The sequence below is a fragment of the Lissotriton vulgaris genome, chromosome 9 (assembly GCF_964263255.1).
Source record: "Lissotriton vulgaris chromosome 9, aLisVul1.2, whole genome shotgun sequence".
Classification (NCBI taxonomy): domain Eukaryota; kingdom Metazoa; phylum Chordata; class Amphibia; order Caudata; family Salamandridae; genus Lissotriton; species Lissotriton vulgaris.
In genome coordinates, this window is record NC_141697.1 from 758,248,951 (window position 1) to 758,263,830 (window position 14,880).

General features: G+C 43.2%; 1 protein-coding gene across 1 annotated transcript in view; it reads left to right on the forward strand.

Moving 5' to 3' along the window:
• LOC147692212 (leucine-rich repeat and fibronectin type III domain-containing protein 1-like protein) overlaps nucleotides 1–14,880 on the forward strand; it is a 2,508,250-nt gene that overhangs the window by 272,330 nt on the left and 2,221,040 nt on the right. Inside the window, exon 2 of the mRNA XM_086938487.1 lies at nucleotides 14,089–14,175. The gene's annotated coding sequence lies outside the window, so the exon portion shown is untranslated. The remainder of the gene's footprint in view (nucleotides 1–14,088; nucleotides 14,176–14,880) is intronic.

The window sequence follows — 14,880 nt, forward strand, 5'->3', positions numbered from 1 at the left end:
CAACGAGGAGAAATAATTGAGGGGCATATTACCAAGCAATAGCGATAATTATCGCTATTGCTTGGTTAGAGACAAAAATTTACCGCTGAGCTGCGGCGATTTTTATCGCAGATAAACCTTGGTATTACCAAGGTTTATCGCAAATGCGATAAAAATCGTCCGCAATGCATGAATATCGCTGAAAAGCAGCGATATTCATGCATTACCGAGCTAATGCCCTTAGCCATGTTATCCACCTACCTTTTGATAACATGGCTAAGAACTGCTCAGGGGCAGGTGTTAGCTTTTGGAGATATTTGCGCTTAGCGCGAACATCTCCATAAGTTGGTAGTAGGAGATAGCGATGTTAGCGACTGTTTCCAGTGGCTAACATCTTGGCACGCCCACTTTGCATGTCATTAGTGATAAATATCACTGACATGCAAAGTGGGGCCCAAGATGGTCGCTATCTCCTACTAGCTGTCGCTAACTGGTGTTAGCGACAGCTAGGTAATAGGGAGATAATTTTATCTCTGCTTTCTTGGCTTTTAAAGCCAAAAAATCAGAGATAAACCCCCTTGATAATATGCCCCTGTATTCCTCCTCATGTTCGCTATTTCTATGTTTGTACAGCAAACATAGAAAGAGCAAATCGCTTTGTTTATGTTCAGGAAGGTGTCCCTTCCTACACATAAGTAATCATGCCCTGCTACACAGACACTCTTGCACCATAGTGCAAGTGTGTCTGAATTGCAGGGATGATTCCGTGCAACGCAGGCGCACATGCACTATGGCGCAAGGGTGCCTGTGTTGGCACTTCGCAAGGGAAAACACAGGAGTGCACAGTATTCTTATAAATACTGAACATCCCTGCATTTTTCAAATGACGCATCACGACGATGCAAAATTACTCACAGCGGAGCCTTATTTATGAAGGTCTTGTGCCACTTTTGCGTCACTTTTAAAATGGGAAAAAGTGACGCACCGGTGGCGCAGGGCCTTCATAAATGAGGCCCAGCCCCCTTGGTGTAATTAAAGGGGGTCTCTCGGATATAAATCTTATCACACAAGCATCAGAAGAAGGTGAACGCAGGAAATTTGAGAAGCTCTCGTTCGCAGCGCTTGTGGTTTTTGTGCTTCTTTTTAGCACACATTTTAACTCAATTAAGCAAAGGGAAATTACGTTTATTTCGCACACCCCTAAGTGCACCCTTTATGTAGTGCTACTGCATACTCAGCTAATGACTACATTACCATGGCATTACTTTAAAGTAAATCTTGCAACAAAAATATGGCAACCCCTGTTTGTGAGATTCCTGTTGCCGTGGTCTTTCCTTCACGCCTGGACCCTTCCTTCCTTGCCAGCGCAGCTCCTCGCCGTGTGGTGCAAGGCGCTTTGAACAGAGAGGGGCGCCGTTTCCTGTAACTGGATTTCCTGCACTGGGGAGAGGGAACGGGTGGGCTCGGGGCTGCGAGCGGACCCGCAGGGACTCTAACTTCCAGGAGTCCCTGCGCGCGGTCAACCCTCTGCGCCTGGGTCGCTCTCCCTGGCAGCCACGCCCCCTGCCCCAGCAGTGAAAGCAGCCTCCGAGTAGATCGTCGTGGGATACCTTGCTGGACCGTTGTTGCCATGGTCTTTCCTTCACGCCTGGACCCTTCCTTCCTTGCCAGCGCAGCTCCTCGCCGTGTGGTGCGAGGCGCTTTGAACAGAGAGGGGCGCCGTTTCCTGTAACTGGATTTCCTGCACTGTGGAGAAAGAACAGGCAGGCTCAGGGCTGCGAGCGGACCCGCAGGGACTCTAACTTCCAGGAGTCCCTGCGCGCGGTCAACCCTCTACACCTGGGTCGCTCTCCCTGACCGCCACGCCCCCTACCCCACCTTCTCATCTATATTAGCGCACCGCGTTCCCGCTGCGCGGGAGCGCGCGGGAGGGCGCCGGGAGAAGCCCGGGAGAAGGGCGGGACCGTTTGTGGCCGTTCGTGACCAGGAGTGACCGGACCGGGCAACCCCTCTAACCTGTGTGAGTCTCCATTTCTAAGGACTATGGCTGGCAGAGACAATAGGATCAAATCCTCCTTAACTGGTAGCCTGTCAACCGCCGGAGGTATGGAGAAATTCCTCATAAGGGCCAATAATATTATAGACAAGGAGATAGTCATACTGGAAAAGCGTTTGTCAACTGAACTTATCTCCCTTAAACGCTCATCCATAGGACCCCTTGCTAACGCTAAAACGCCCAATAGAAACAGCGATCATTCTGCTATTACGGAGACAATATCCCCGCCTAGAGAAGATCCTGGCCCCTTGGCTACCCTGGTTACCACAACTGACATTGTGGCTGATCCTAACTGTGTCCCCGTAAGCAATAATGTCTCCCTCTCATCCCACCTTGATGTGAGTACTACAGAGAATAAGAGCCAAGGAGAAAGAGAGGGTGCAGTTAGGAAACGGAAAAGAGTGTATAACAAGAAAGAAACTAAAACGGGAAGGGCTGTAAAATCTGCTAAGGTGCGGGAGGTACCACCCCAGACCACCACTAATCCCCCTGATGTCCACCTCCCGAATAGAGAAATATCCATGGAATGGGCCGTGGCCTTACTTAAATCAATCATATCCCCATTAGAGGCTAAACTGGATAGGCTATGCTCCAGAATATCCAATGTTGAGAAAACATCTGCCTCCATTTTAGCCACCCTTGGTAACCTCCAGAGCCAACATATCCCTCCGACTATCACAACCCCTTGGATCCCCGCTCCTCCCAACCCGCTTCCGAATCAACTAAATATCCCCCCACCGAATACCTGCATACCAACCCATACCCCCCCCCAGCCCAATAATCCAACAGCCGATAATGTGGTGAGTCAACAACCAAGTCAATCTAACCCACCAGCTCATACGGTTGAGGGAAATCAGGGAGCACCGAGTGAGGGACACAATACCCCTAGACCTAGACGGCCTGATCTTCCACCGGAGGCAAATCGGTTTACTGTCATCTTAGCCGGAGTACCACCACTAGAAACAGGGGAATCAGAAACCTTTAGCTCCCTGAAAAATAAAGTAATAAAATGGCTCAACTGGAACAGACCACTCCCGGGCCACTTACACAACGAAATTATTATGGTCAGGAGGGTTCCTTGGATAGGCAAGACCCCTAAAAACATCAATGGGGACTGCCTAACCGTTAGTTTCAGAGACCCCGCACAGTATCTCATATATGTGCAGGTTTCAATAGATCCTTTGATTCAACCATCCAGACCCTGCCTGTCTCCTATTTTTTTCCACCAACCAACACTCGCTACCAGCCGAGAAGAGGGGACTGGACCGTTGTGGAACGGAGGGGTAGGCAACGAGCGTATGATGCCAGACCACCTAGACAACCTCAATACGCACCTCAATTCCACCCCTTCATGGATCATAACCGCTTTGGCTGCCTAGATGGCCTAGAGGGAGTAGACTGACTACACCCTGTCTCTTCCTCCTTGGAGCCGACCCATGTCCTAGCTAATTCTGATGCCTTACCCACGGTTCATTTACCTACCCCTATCCCAGCTATCCTCACCAAACCGGCCCAGATTTCACCCGTTATGATCCTTACTACACAATGCTCGGAAACCATTCCCATCTCTCCTACCCCAGCTACTCCTACTGAACCGGACCTGATCCCTCCAGATATGACTCATACTACACCTTCTATCTTAACTACCCACACTAATACAGTACAGGACCCAAGGCTTAAGGGATATTCATTGGTGAGCTGGAACATTGCTGGGTGGCGGCAAAAAGTTTCAGCCCTGGGTTGGAGGGAACACATTGTGGACTTTGACATTCTATGTCTGCAAGAAACGTGGTCAGTGGAAGATATTGTCTTCGATGGTTTTGTTTCATACAACTGTAATGCGGTAGAATCTGTAATGGGGAGGGCCAAAGGGGGATTGCTGATTTTATTGTCTGTACACCTCCCTATACATGTAAGGAAAAGCCATATAGTGGGGTCCCATTCGCAAATTTTGGAAATATCAGTAGGCAGGGACAGAAATCTATTGCTGATTAATCATTACAATAACATCTTTGACCCTTCCAGTACTACTGTAGTAGACGAACTCGAATCTGTCTTGGATTCCATTCTCTGCAATTCGACTGTATCCTATGATATTGTTTGGGGGGCAGATTTTAACATCAGAACTTGCCCTCTCTCATATTCAACTACATGTGGATACGATGGGGAAAATGGGGAAAACCTACTACACTTTTTACACTCTCCATATGGCACTTCCCTTAACAACCTGATGTTAAAATCTGATGTATCCATCTACCAACATGCTCCTGATAATGAGGGTAACCTGGCGCCCACCTTCACGGGGAGAAACACTACCTCTATCATTGATTTCCTGATCATTTCCAACCGGGTAGCTCCCCATTGTTCGGTCCCACAGATCTTAGACCTCGGCCTGAGTGACCACAATGCTCTTACTATGGTCATATACTGTGAGCTCCATAGGGATGTATTCTCCGGTAGGGTTGTTGACGACATTATCCCATGTAGACCAAATGGGACTCGCATCAAGTGGTGTGGGGAAAAATCAGAGAATTTACATTGTAGGGTGGTGAAAGCTGGCCTAAATACTATACTCAGTTGCCTTGATACGGAAGCCCCCCCAGAACAATCTGTAAATAACTTTGAGAAGTTGGGTACCATAATTAAGCAAACCCTCACCACAAAGAAGGCTAAAACTAGACGGGATATACAGGGTTGGTTTAACCAAGCATGTACAAGGGCATTAAAAGCCCTTAAACTTGCCCTCTCCACAATCCCGAGAGACAGGGAAGCGGTCACATCTCTGAGGGCCAATTACAAAAATGAGCTCAAACTCAGGAAACAAGAACTAAGAGAAATAGCCTGGGAAGATCTGAGCAAAGCTGCAGCTCTCCGGGACAGCAAACTATTCTGGAGTACCATCAATAGCCCATTCCTGCAAAAAGAGGAATTCCCTGTTCTCACTGCCCAAGTTAGTGAAGATGGCTGGGTGTCCCACTTCTCAGGGATCTTTGATCCTATTGGAGAGTCGATTGCCAATTTCAATTCTATCTGCATTACCCCAGTTGAAACTCCGAGAATCACAATCCATGAGGTGGACATGGCAATAATGAATAGTAAAGGGGGAAAGGCTCCAGGCCCAGATGGGGTACCAATCGACCTATACAAATTCGATCCAGCCCTCTGGAGCCCATTACTGACCATAGCTTTTAACGCTGCTATGGATAACAGGACTCCCTCTACCTGGGGTGAATCCATTATTATCCCAATCTATAAGAAGGGGGATAGAGGAGAGGCTAAGAACTACCGCTCTATCTCCCTTCTGGATTCCTCACTAAAAATCTTGAGTAGGGTCCTGTTAGCACGTTTGGAAGATTGGGCCCTAGATAACCATATTATTGCCCCATCCCAATATGGCTTTAGGAAGGGCCTTGGTACGATCGAACAATGTATCAACCTGAACCTTTAAATAGGGAAGTATACCAAGGCCAAGCCGGGATCACTATTTTTGTGTTTCGCAGATCTTTCAAGCGCATTTGATCTGGTCGACCATGCCCTGTTATGGACAACTTTACTGGGTATGGGAGCCCCCCCCCTGATATTATCCATTTTTTAGCCACACTTTACTCAAACCTATCTGCCCAAATCCGCTATGGTCCAGAGGGGGAGTGCACACGAAAGATTAGAGTAAGATCTGGCATTCGACAGGGTTGTGTATTAGCCCCGTTGCTTTTTTCGCTCTTCATTAACTCGGTTGAGCAAGAATTAAAGCAAATCCATGCTGATGCCCCCCAAGCAGGAGGCAACCCCATACCGGTATTACTCTATGCTGACGATATGGTCCTACTTTCCAGGACCCCTATAGGCCTTCAAAAACTGATGGACGGGTTCTATGATTTTATACAGAGAAGGAAACTTAAAATCAATAACTCCAAAACGTTTGTCATGGTGTGTGGGAAAAAGATGAAACTTTTTAAACCCTCCTGTTTTAAGGAAAACCATATTACAACTGTTACCAATTTTTGTTATTTGGGTGTTACTTTTAATGACAGAGGATCGTGGGCTCCAGAGGAGACTAATGTCAAAGCCAGAATGGGGAAAGCATCCTCAGGCGTCTTCCGCTTTGCCTCCAAAGTAGGAAGCCGCCGTATTGTTGATATGCTGACTATATACAAACACAGATGTACCTCGATAGCATTGTATGGTTCGGGGGTGTGGGGACACTGCAATGCCAGGGCCCTGCAAATTGAAGAAAACAAGTTCATCAAACGGCTGCTTTGTCTTCCCTCCTCGGCATCTACTGTCTTAACTCACTTGGAACTCGATTTGGATTACCTGTCCGATCTTACCGGACTAAGGCCATTGCTGGTATGGAAATCCATTTTCACCAAGATGGAAACTGCATTTACCAAAGATATCATCAAGGACTGCTTACTCTTGGATAAAGTTTTAAGTATCCCATGGTTAAAATATGTAGCTTCGACTGTCAAGGACCTGTTTGACATGGATTTATGTAACGACCCCACCTGTTTGAATTCTCTAAGCAAACAGGAACTAAAAAATGACTATCTTAGGGCGAAATCGGATGTGCGAAGTTATGCTACTAGAGAATATTCCACACATATTTTTCACTTGTCATTGAAAGATGATAGCCGTGGTATTCCTATGTACCTTAATGTCATCCACAGACAGTCTCATCAGTTTGTTCTCTCAAGACTGAGATTAGGTATAGTACATAACCTGGTTGCCTTCCCAACAATGAAATCTCACCCAGTTACTCCTTGTCCGTGTGACGGTTTTACCAAACAAAGCACATCGCACTTTTTACTACTCTGTCCTTTGTATAAAGCGCAACGCATTTGTTACCTCAAGCCTATGTTCCTTAAATATTCCATGTATACCACCGGTAACGCCATGAGGCTTCTTTTTTCACTTTCAAGCCCTGATATATGTTTTTTTACTGCCACTTTTATTCTGAAATCTGTTAGAGCTAGACTTAGTATGGTTTTCCCGTAAATTTATGTGCAGCGACCCCCACACCATGTGACAAGGCTATCCCTGTTTATCATTTTGTGAATCATGTATATGTAATGTTTTTAACTGTATACTTTTATGATGTTTTTTAAACATTCGAATAAAGTTATAAACTGAACTGAACTGATTCCTTAACAACCAATGGGCCACTGAGAATCACAAATAATGCTGTGATTGATGGTTTGAGACTCAAAAACAATGAATGGAATGAGATGACGTCTAGTACTCTCCGTTTCTGTTCACCTCATGGGCCCCGTCACTCAGCGCCACCGGTGAAAGTGTGGTTTATGCATTAAATATGGGATTTATAATATCACTGTGTGATAGAAATATGTAAATCGACAAATGCTGTACAGGATCCTGTATTGTTGTCTAAAAAACCCTTTAATGCACAGCGCTCTCCAGCTAGGTACGTGCTACATGCATACATAAACATGTCCGTGCTGGATTTTTTATACAAATGACAGATCAAAAAGTAGGGATGCAAAAAGTGAGACTTTATACCCAGACAAGAGGTGGTAATTGAGGGGTTGACACGCACTAAGCGGCATTAAATATCTAAAAATATGTCTTCGTATATGACGTGCTTTGTGCATTATTAAATAGATGTATCGTATGTTATAACATCTGAGATGTGAAATAGCTAAAGATGCGCATTAAAGCAGAATCCCTATCGGACTGTGCGATCCAAAGCCGGGGTTATAGGATTCTAGAATTCCGTTTGGGATGTCTCTCTCTTTCTACTATTACTCTTCCCACTTTTCCTTTCTCTTTGTTTTTCTGCCCTTTATTCTACTTTACATCTATTAATTTAGATAATAAATAAATGAATATATACATATATTGAAATAATGACTTGTATTCTATTCGTATTTCCATTTGTATTTCTAGGCAAGATTGCAGTTATCCAATTTGGTCGTTTCTTTGCATAATTCTGAGAATTAACAACTGTCGTGATTTGTTTGCGACAAACAAAGCCGCTTACATTCTGAAACTATGAAAAAATAAAGAGGAGGGTGATTTGGGTTAAAGGGCCATATGTATCAACATTCCGTTTTGCGATGCCTAAATAGCGATTTTTAAGGAATCGCTATTTAGAAATCGCAAAATGGTGTGTATGTAGAAAATCGCTTCTTTTTAGCGATTCCTTAAAATTCCATAATTGCGATCAGCAAATTGCTAATCGCAATTAAGGAATAACTTCCCATTCATTTCTATGGGCCAGGAGGCCCATGGGAATGAAGGGGAAATTGTGAATCGCAATTTGCTAATCGCAAATTGTGAATATTTTCAAGGGTGCAGGGGTGTCTCAAGAGCACCCTGCTGCACCCCTGAAAATGACATGTGTGCGCATATGGCGCTCATACATGCCCTAAGGGCATGTATGAGCGTCACATGGCACCTTTTGATTTAAAAAAAAATGCTTTTTTATAAGAATTCGCAACTTGCCACCAACTAGAAGTTGGTGGTAATTTGCGATTCCTTAATGGCATTGCGGAATGTTTGTTTCCTTGATACATTGCATTTAAGGAATCGCAAAATTTGCAATTCCTTAAATGCAATCGCAAAATAAGGAATGGCAAATTTAGCGATTCCTTATTTTGCATCAAATATGTTTCATACATACCATTTAGAGAAAATGGGTTCGCAAACGCCGGAATTCTGCGAATTTCAGCATTTGCGAACCCATTTTGCCTTGATACATATGGCCCATAGTGCCCAGCGCAAGGTGCGCTCACAAATCAGTTTCCTCTACGGTTGTACCAATTACGAAAGTATAATTATTTGGATACACCCATACCAATATTTATGAAGTCTCGTAATAGTCCATAAAATATATCGATCATACAGTATATTGCCTTCATCCAGTTCACCACATGCATGGCTAATTATCCATTCTGCGCTACATTATAAAGTCTGGTTAGGTAATAGCATTTTTTATTAAATTTCAAAGGCTACTTTTTCAAGGCTTTGAAAAGTGCTGACTTCATGTTAGGATTAGACAAGTGTAAATAGTCAGTAATTAATTAATGAAATTTCTTATATTTTCTAAAAAGGTGTAGCTTGATATAGTACACATGAGTTGTCAGAAATTAGAGTCGATAAGATGATGATGAAGAATGCTTTTAAGGGAGGATCCATAATACACTTACAAATAGTGATCGATATGTGGGCCGGCAGGGTTCTCCCTCACCACAGTCAATTGGATGATCTGTGTAATTTATGGACTAATGTGGGGTTTCACATATGTTGATAGGAGTGCCTCCAAATAATTCTATTTTAATAATTTATACAATATGGTTCAAGATTTCATTTGCATGAGATGCTCCAAGAAATCAACCGTTATTGATATTCTTATTTCTACACATGTTTTTTAATGTACATATTGCTTTAGGGTGGCTGGCTTTATGCATTTTTAATAAAGAGGCCTTTGAAATGTATCTGGGTTCCACATTTGTAATGCTTTTACTGGGAATATAATTTTTTGTATTTGGGAGTATGGCCTTCTTAGGTGATGCTATGCTTTATGTATTGTTAAAGAAGTCCTTCATCGATAATATAATATGTGTCAGGGCCCAAAGTTTTGCGCAGAAGCCTGCGGCCAGTGCTATCATATATTGAGGCACCAAATTCGAAGTCTGTGTTGTCTTGATTCCTTATCATGCCTCTTTCTTGCAACACTCCGTACTCCATGTCTCTTTATCTCACTCTTGCAGGTTCTTTTTATCCCTGCTTTCCCCCTTTATCGGGGTCTTTTTTTATCTCCCTTTAACACAGTTTTCCCATGTTTCTATGCCTTCTTTTTTGCCACTTTTGTGTCTTTGTCTCACTCAGGAGCAAAGTTTGTTGAAGAAAAATAAGTGTTGGTCCTCAAAAATGAACGCTGGTGGGTCTCACCTGCAACCATCAGTTCAAATTAAACACTGGTGAGGAGGTTGCTCAGACTTGTTCAGTAAATCCCAACTGCAAATAGAATTTGCGCCAGGTGCCTCTGATGTTTTTCTACCTCGTTTATAGCTTTTACAGATTAAAGTTGAAAATGGGGAATATTATCTTAAATTGTAAATGGGACCCATTGCATTTACTTGTACACCATTGCGGCATTTGCACTGGTAAATGCTACCAGGTAGAATCTTGTGTTACTGAGCGGCATTTATCAATCTGTCCCTGCAGTAAGCTTGCGTCCCGGCGGCCTGGAAGCAGGCCAAGATTCTCCCTCTCTTAAAAAAGCCTTCCCTAGACCCCATTAGCTTAGGGAACTACTGTCCTATCTCCCTCCTGCCCAGTTTAGCTGTGAGAAGGTAGTGACTAAACAACTCACTGAGTTTGTTGAAAGCGCAGGCCTTCTCCACCAGGCACAGTCTGGGTTTAGGGCCGCTCAAAGCACTGAGTTAGCCTTGGTCAAGGTCTCGGAAGTCATTCGGGAGTGTCTGGAGGCAGGCAGAAGGGTGGCATTGATTTTACTAGATCTATTGGCGGCGTTTGACATGGTACCGCACTCACGGCTTCTCACGAGACTCACTGATATTGTGGTCTCTGGTTCAGTATGGTGCTGGATCAAGGCCGGACGGGTCCAACAGGTCTGACTTCCGCCGGCCTCCTCAATTCCCCTGACAATGACCACAGGGGTCCCCCAAGGGTCCTCTCTTAGCCCCCTTCTGTTCAATGTTTATGTCACACCATTGATCTACTTGGCGGAAGAACTGGGAGCAAAGATCATTGCTTATGCAGACTTTTTACATGGGAGAAGAATGCAGACTCTGCAACTTCTGCGAACCACTGTCTGTCTTCCATTTTTAAATGGCTGGTCTCCACACAGCTTAAATGCAATGAGGAGAAGTCTGAGATCCTCTTGTTTGGGAATTTTCCCCCTAAGTTTAGGGACTCCCTCTGGCCAGTAGAGTCCCTTATGCCCACCTCTATCGGGAAGCCCGTAAAGAATTTGGGGGGTTGTGTTGAGGAGAACCTTGCATTTCATACGCAAATTAAGAAGCTTTCCGGCATGTGCTGCGGCCTTCTTAAAACCCTTAGGAAATTTCTCCCCCTTCTGCCTAGGGCTGCAAAAGAGACAGTTGTCTGTGCCCTCATTCTTTCCCTGCTGGACTACGCTAGTGCGCACTATGTCCGGCTACCTACTGAAAAAGCTGCAGGTGGTCCAGTATGCGGCACCCAGGCTTCTTCTTGACTTGCCTTTTAGAAGTAGTGTGAGCCATCATCTGCGAACATTGCAGTGGCTGCCCGTGACGGCAAGGGTAAAGTTTAAATCCCTAATCATTGCCCATTATGCACTCTATGGTAAAGGACCTACTTACCTGCAAACAAGTTTTTCCTTCTATGCTCCTGTGAGACAATTACATTCCTCGTCACAGCTTCTGGCTCTGGTTCCCCGTTTTAAATGCCGGAGGTTAGGTGGCAGCTCGCTTGCCCAGAAAGCTGCCGTGGCCTGGAACGCCCTTCCCTTTGTGCTTCAAATCATTAAAGATCCACTGACTTTTAGAAATCTCCTGAAAACGTATCTCTTTGCCTAGGTTTCTTTCTTCCCACCCCTTCTTGGCTCCGCACCAGGACACTCTTGAGTATCTGCTGCTCGCTATAAAAATAAATAACATAACATAACACACAGAAGAGTGATTGAGATTTGTACTCAGTTTGTAGGCTATTTCACACTAATAAACATGTCTTAACCCATCTCCTTTAAATTAGCTCATGGTGCAATACTATAGCCTTATAGTGGGCTGCCGAGGTCTTCCCACTGGTATCCAGTCTGACTCTCCTGGCAAAATTAATATAAAAACGCACCCATGATCAACTACTAAGCTAGGATTCAACTGAAAATTGCATGCATAACACACAAAGCTCCACACAATTCTGGTCCAAAATATTTGGCAAATAGAATCAAGCTTTCAGGATGTGGAAGATAATCCAGAAGTGCTTAATCCCTCAGCCAGCCAGATTAATAAAAAGGAAAACTCAATGCCACACTTTCACTGGTTATGCTTCAAAAGTATGGAACTCCCTTCCAGCCTCAACAAGAACAAATACCTCATTCAGACTGTTCAAGAAGGAAGTAAAAGCTTTACTTCTAAAAAAACATTGCCTAAGAGAACTACTCTGAAACTGACATTCACCCAATTGGTTCATTTATACTTTTGTTTTATACCTTACTCTTCAAACTTTATACATGATAACTCGTTTGGAGCTCTCATTCTCCCTATTAGTTATCATACACAATTATTTGAGATTCTACTGTTGGAGTCCTATGTATATACAGCGTATCTTAAAAGATAAGGATCCTGACTGTAATGTAAACCTCTTCAGATCTCTCTATGTACAGCGCTATGATACCTTGAAGGTCATGTATGTGCTTTATAAAAAACAAAAAAAGAAATAAACTAAATAAATAAATATACCAGTTGTTAATGGACCCGAACAAGAGTTATAGGCCTGAGCCTCAGTGAGGCCCTATAATGAGGAAGATAGCCTTTAATTACCGGTGTATGGACTAAGGCAGGAGGGCTATTGGGCTATTTGAAAATTCCACCTACTTAGGGTAGAAAATAGACAGACAAACATTGGAAAGTTGGAACAGAATGCCTGTACTAGCTGCAATAAGCCCAGAGATACTCCATTAATCTTTAGTGTAGCTCTCAACATTCCAGTCATCTAATAAATGTCTTGTTAGGGACCTCGTTAAGATCTTGTGAGATTATGAGATTTGAGTTTTGTTTCAGGGCGAATTGTCATGTAGATGTTATGGTGCTGAGTATTCGATGTACCTAATCATTATGCACCAATCAATTTAGTTTCTGTGCAATTATTGTGTTTCAAGACATACGACAATCTAGACAGGGGCCACTATATTTCTGTAATTAAACACATAGTCTGAAAACAAGTGACCCAGAATTTGGGGTCTGCTCCTCAAAATACTTACTTGGAATTACCAAATCCAAATTCCTATTTATTCTATTCCAAGTAGTTTAACTCTTGTATATAACCCCTGCTCTAAGCGAATGGTAAATGGGTACTGGACAGTCACAGTGGGTTCCTGTGTAAGGGGCAGGAAACAGGAAAGTACAAGTACAGTGGCCAAACTCCTTGGTGTAATAAGGAGTATTACATGCTTCTCTTTGCCCCAATCGTTTCCTGGGTGGGCTACATGCTGTGCTCATGCCCACAGTCACAGCCCTGTTCTTTGCTCTATTTTAGTGGTTACATTTCTGTCTGCTAAAATCGGGCCCAGTGCTTCCATAGGCAATATGAGCTTTGTGACTGGATCCATAATAAAAAAGAATAGGATTAAGAGGTCTTGCTATTACTGTGAATGTGTTATAGTTTCACATTGATTTGTAATCTGTTCTGATCTTTTAATGATAAGGTTTTATGTATAGTTTGTTGGATTGTGAATTGTGATTTGAGGTACTATGAGACAAAATGTATAGTGCTTTAATGCTTGGTGATTGGAAATCTGAGCAGATATTGAGTAACCTGCCAAAACCAAGGGTTATGTAATAGGCAGTTTTGCGGTTTGTTCTTCTTAAGATATTGTGGGCAGAATATTTTTATACAAAACATATTGCAGCCTAAATCTACGGTACAAAAATATTGAGTTTGCTAGTTTAGATATACTATACCTAATTCTCCTTATCTGCACCTTGACAGTTCATAGTATTCATTTTATGTGGAAGTAGAATTAAGTATAGTGAAGTACTCCTGTAGTCGATATTTAGGTCGCAATATATTCGTGTAACAGTATTTTCCCTTGATATTTTGAGATACAACTGTCTTGCAGTCAAGTGGCTCTACAACAAGGATTTTGTGCCTGTCAATTTGAGGGAATTTGACAAAAAAGTATATTTATTACATGCACGTTTTTCTGAAATGCAAGATAATGATGGTGGACAAGTGAGCAGTCAAAAGCTGCCATTTGATTTGTTGGGAGATGATTTTTTACGTGAATCATTTTCACTTTCATACCTTGTATATCAATCTTCACAGGCTTTTCAATTTTGTTCTAACCAAAGTTCGCATTTGCTTTTCAGGGACTCCTAGGAAGGGATGCCAGAATGTCAGAGAGTGCATAACAGGAGAAATTGTATCTGCATTCACTGTCAATTAAGGAAAGCAAGGTAAGATTACTGGGGAAGGGATATTGAGCTGCTTAAGAAAATTAAATTCGAGAAAACTTAAGGAAAAAGATTGACTGGAAGAAAAGAAAGTTGGACTTATAAGCTCATATTAGTAGTAGGAAAAGAGAAACTATAGGTGTTCGCATTCTTGACACCACAGGCTGACAATCCAATGCTGCCTGAAAGTTGCACTAATTTCATGGAGCCTTCGGAATTGGATGGCTGATTGTCTCTGCAGGTTGGTTTAGGTGCCTCAAGAAACAGCAAGAAATATAGGAAATGTTTATTGTATTCCCATGTAATATTTGTATGGCACTTTCCTAACCCTTCTTCGCCGTCTCGGGGGGGGGGGGGGGGGTGACACGTATTTACAGCCTGGTTGTCAATGCACTGTTCAGAACACATTAGTGTCAACTGATCAGTAAAGATTTCCATTGATGCAAGGTGAAGGAAATCAGGCAATCGGATCCTGCTTTGTTTGTTTGACAAGCAATAGTAATCCATATTTTGCTACTGGTGAAGTATAGAGGAATATGGTTTCATTGAGTTGAGCACTCACTGCACCTGGCATGCCTGTTAAGCTGTGCATCCTATAAGCAAGCTTGTGGTTGCATCAATTAATTTTTATTCCAGTGTCTGCAGTGAATTCTACCCTACCATATATGCAGTCCTCAATTTGAGAAAAAAAAGTCTGGGCGAGTGTTA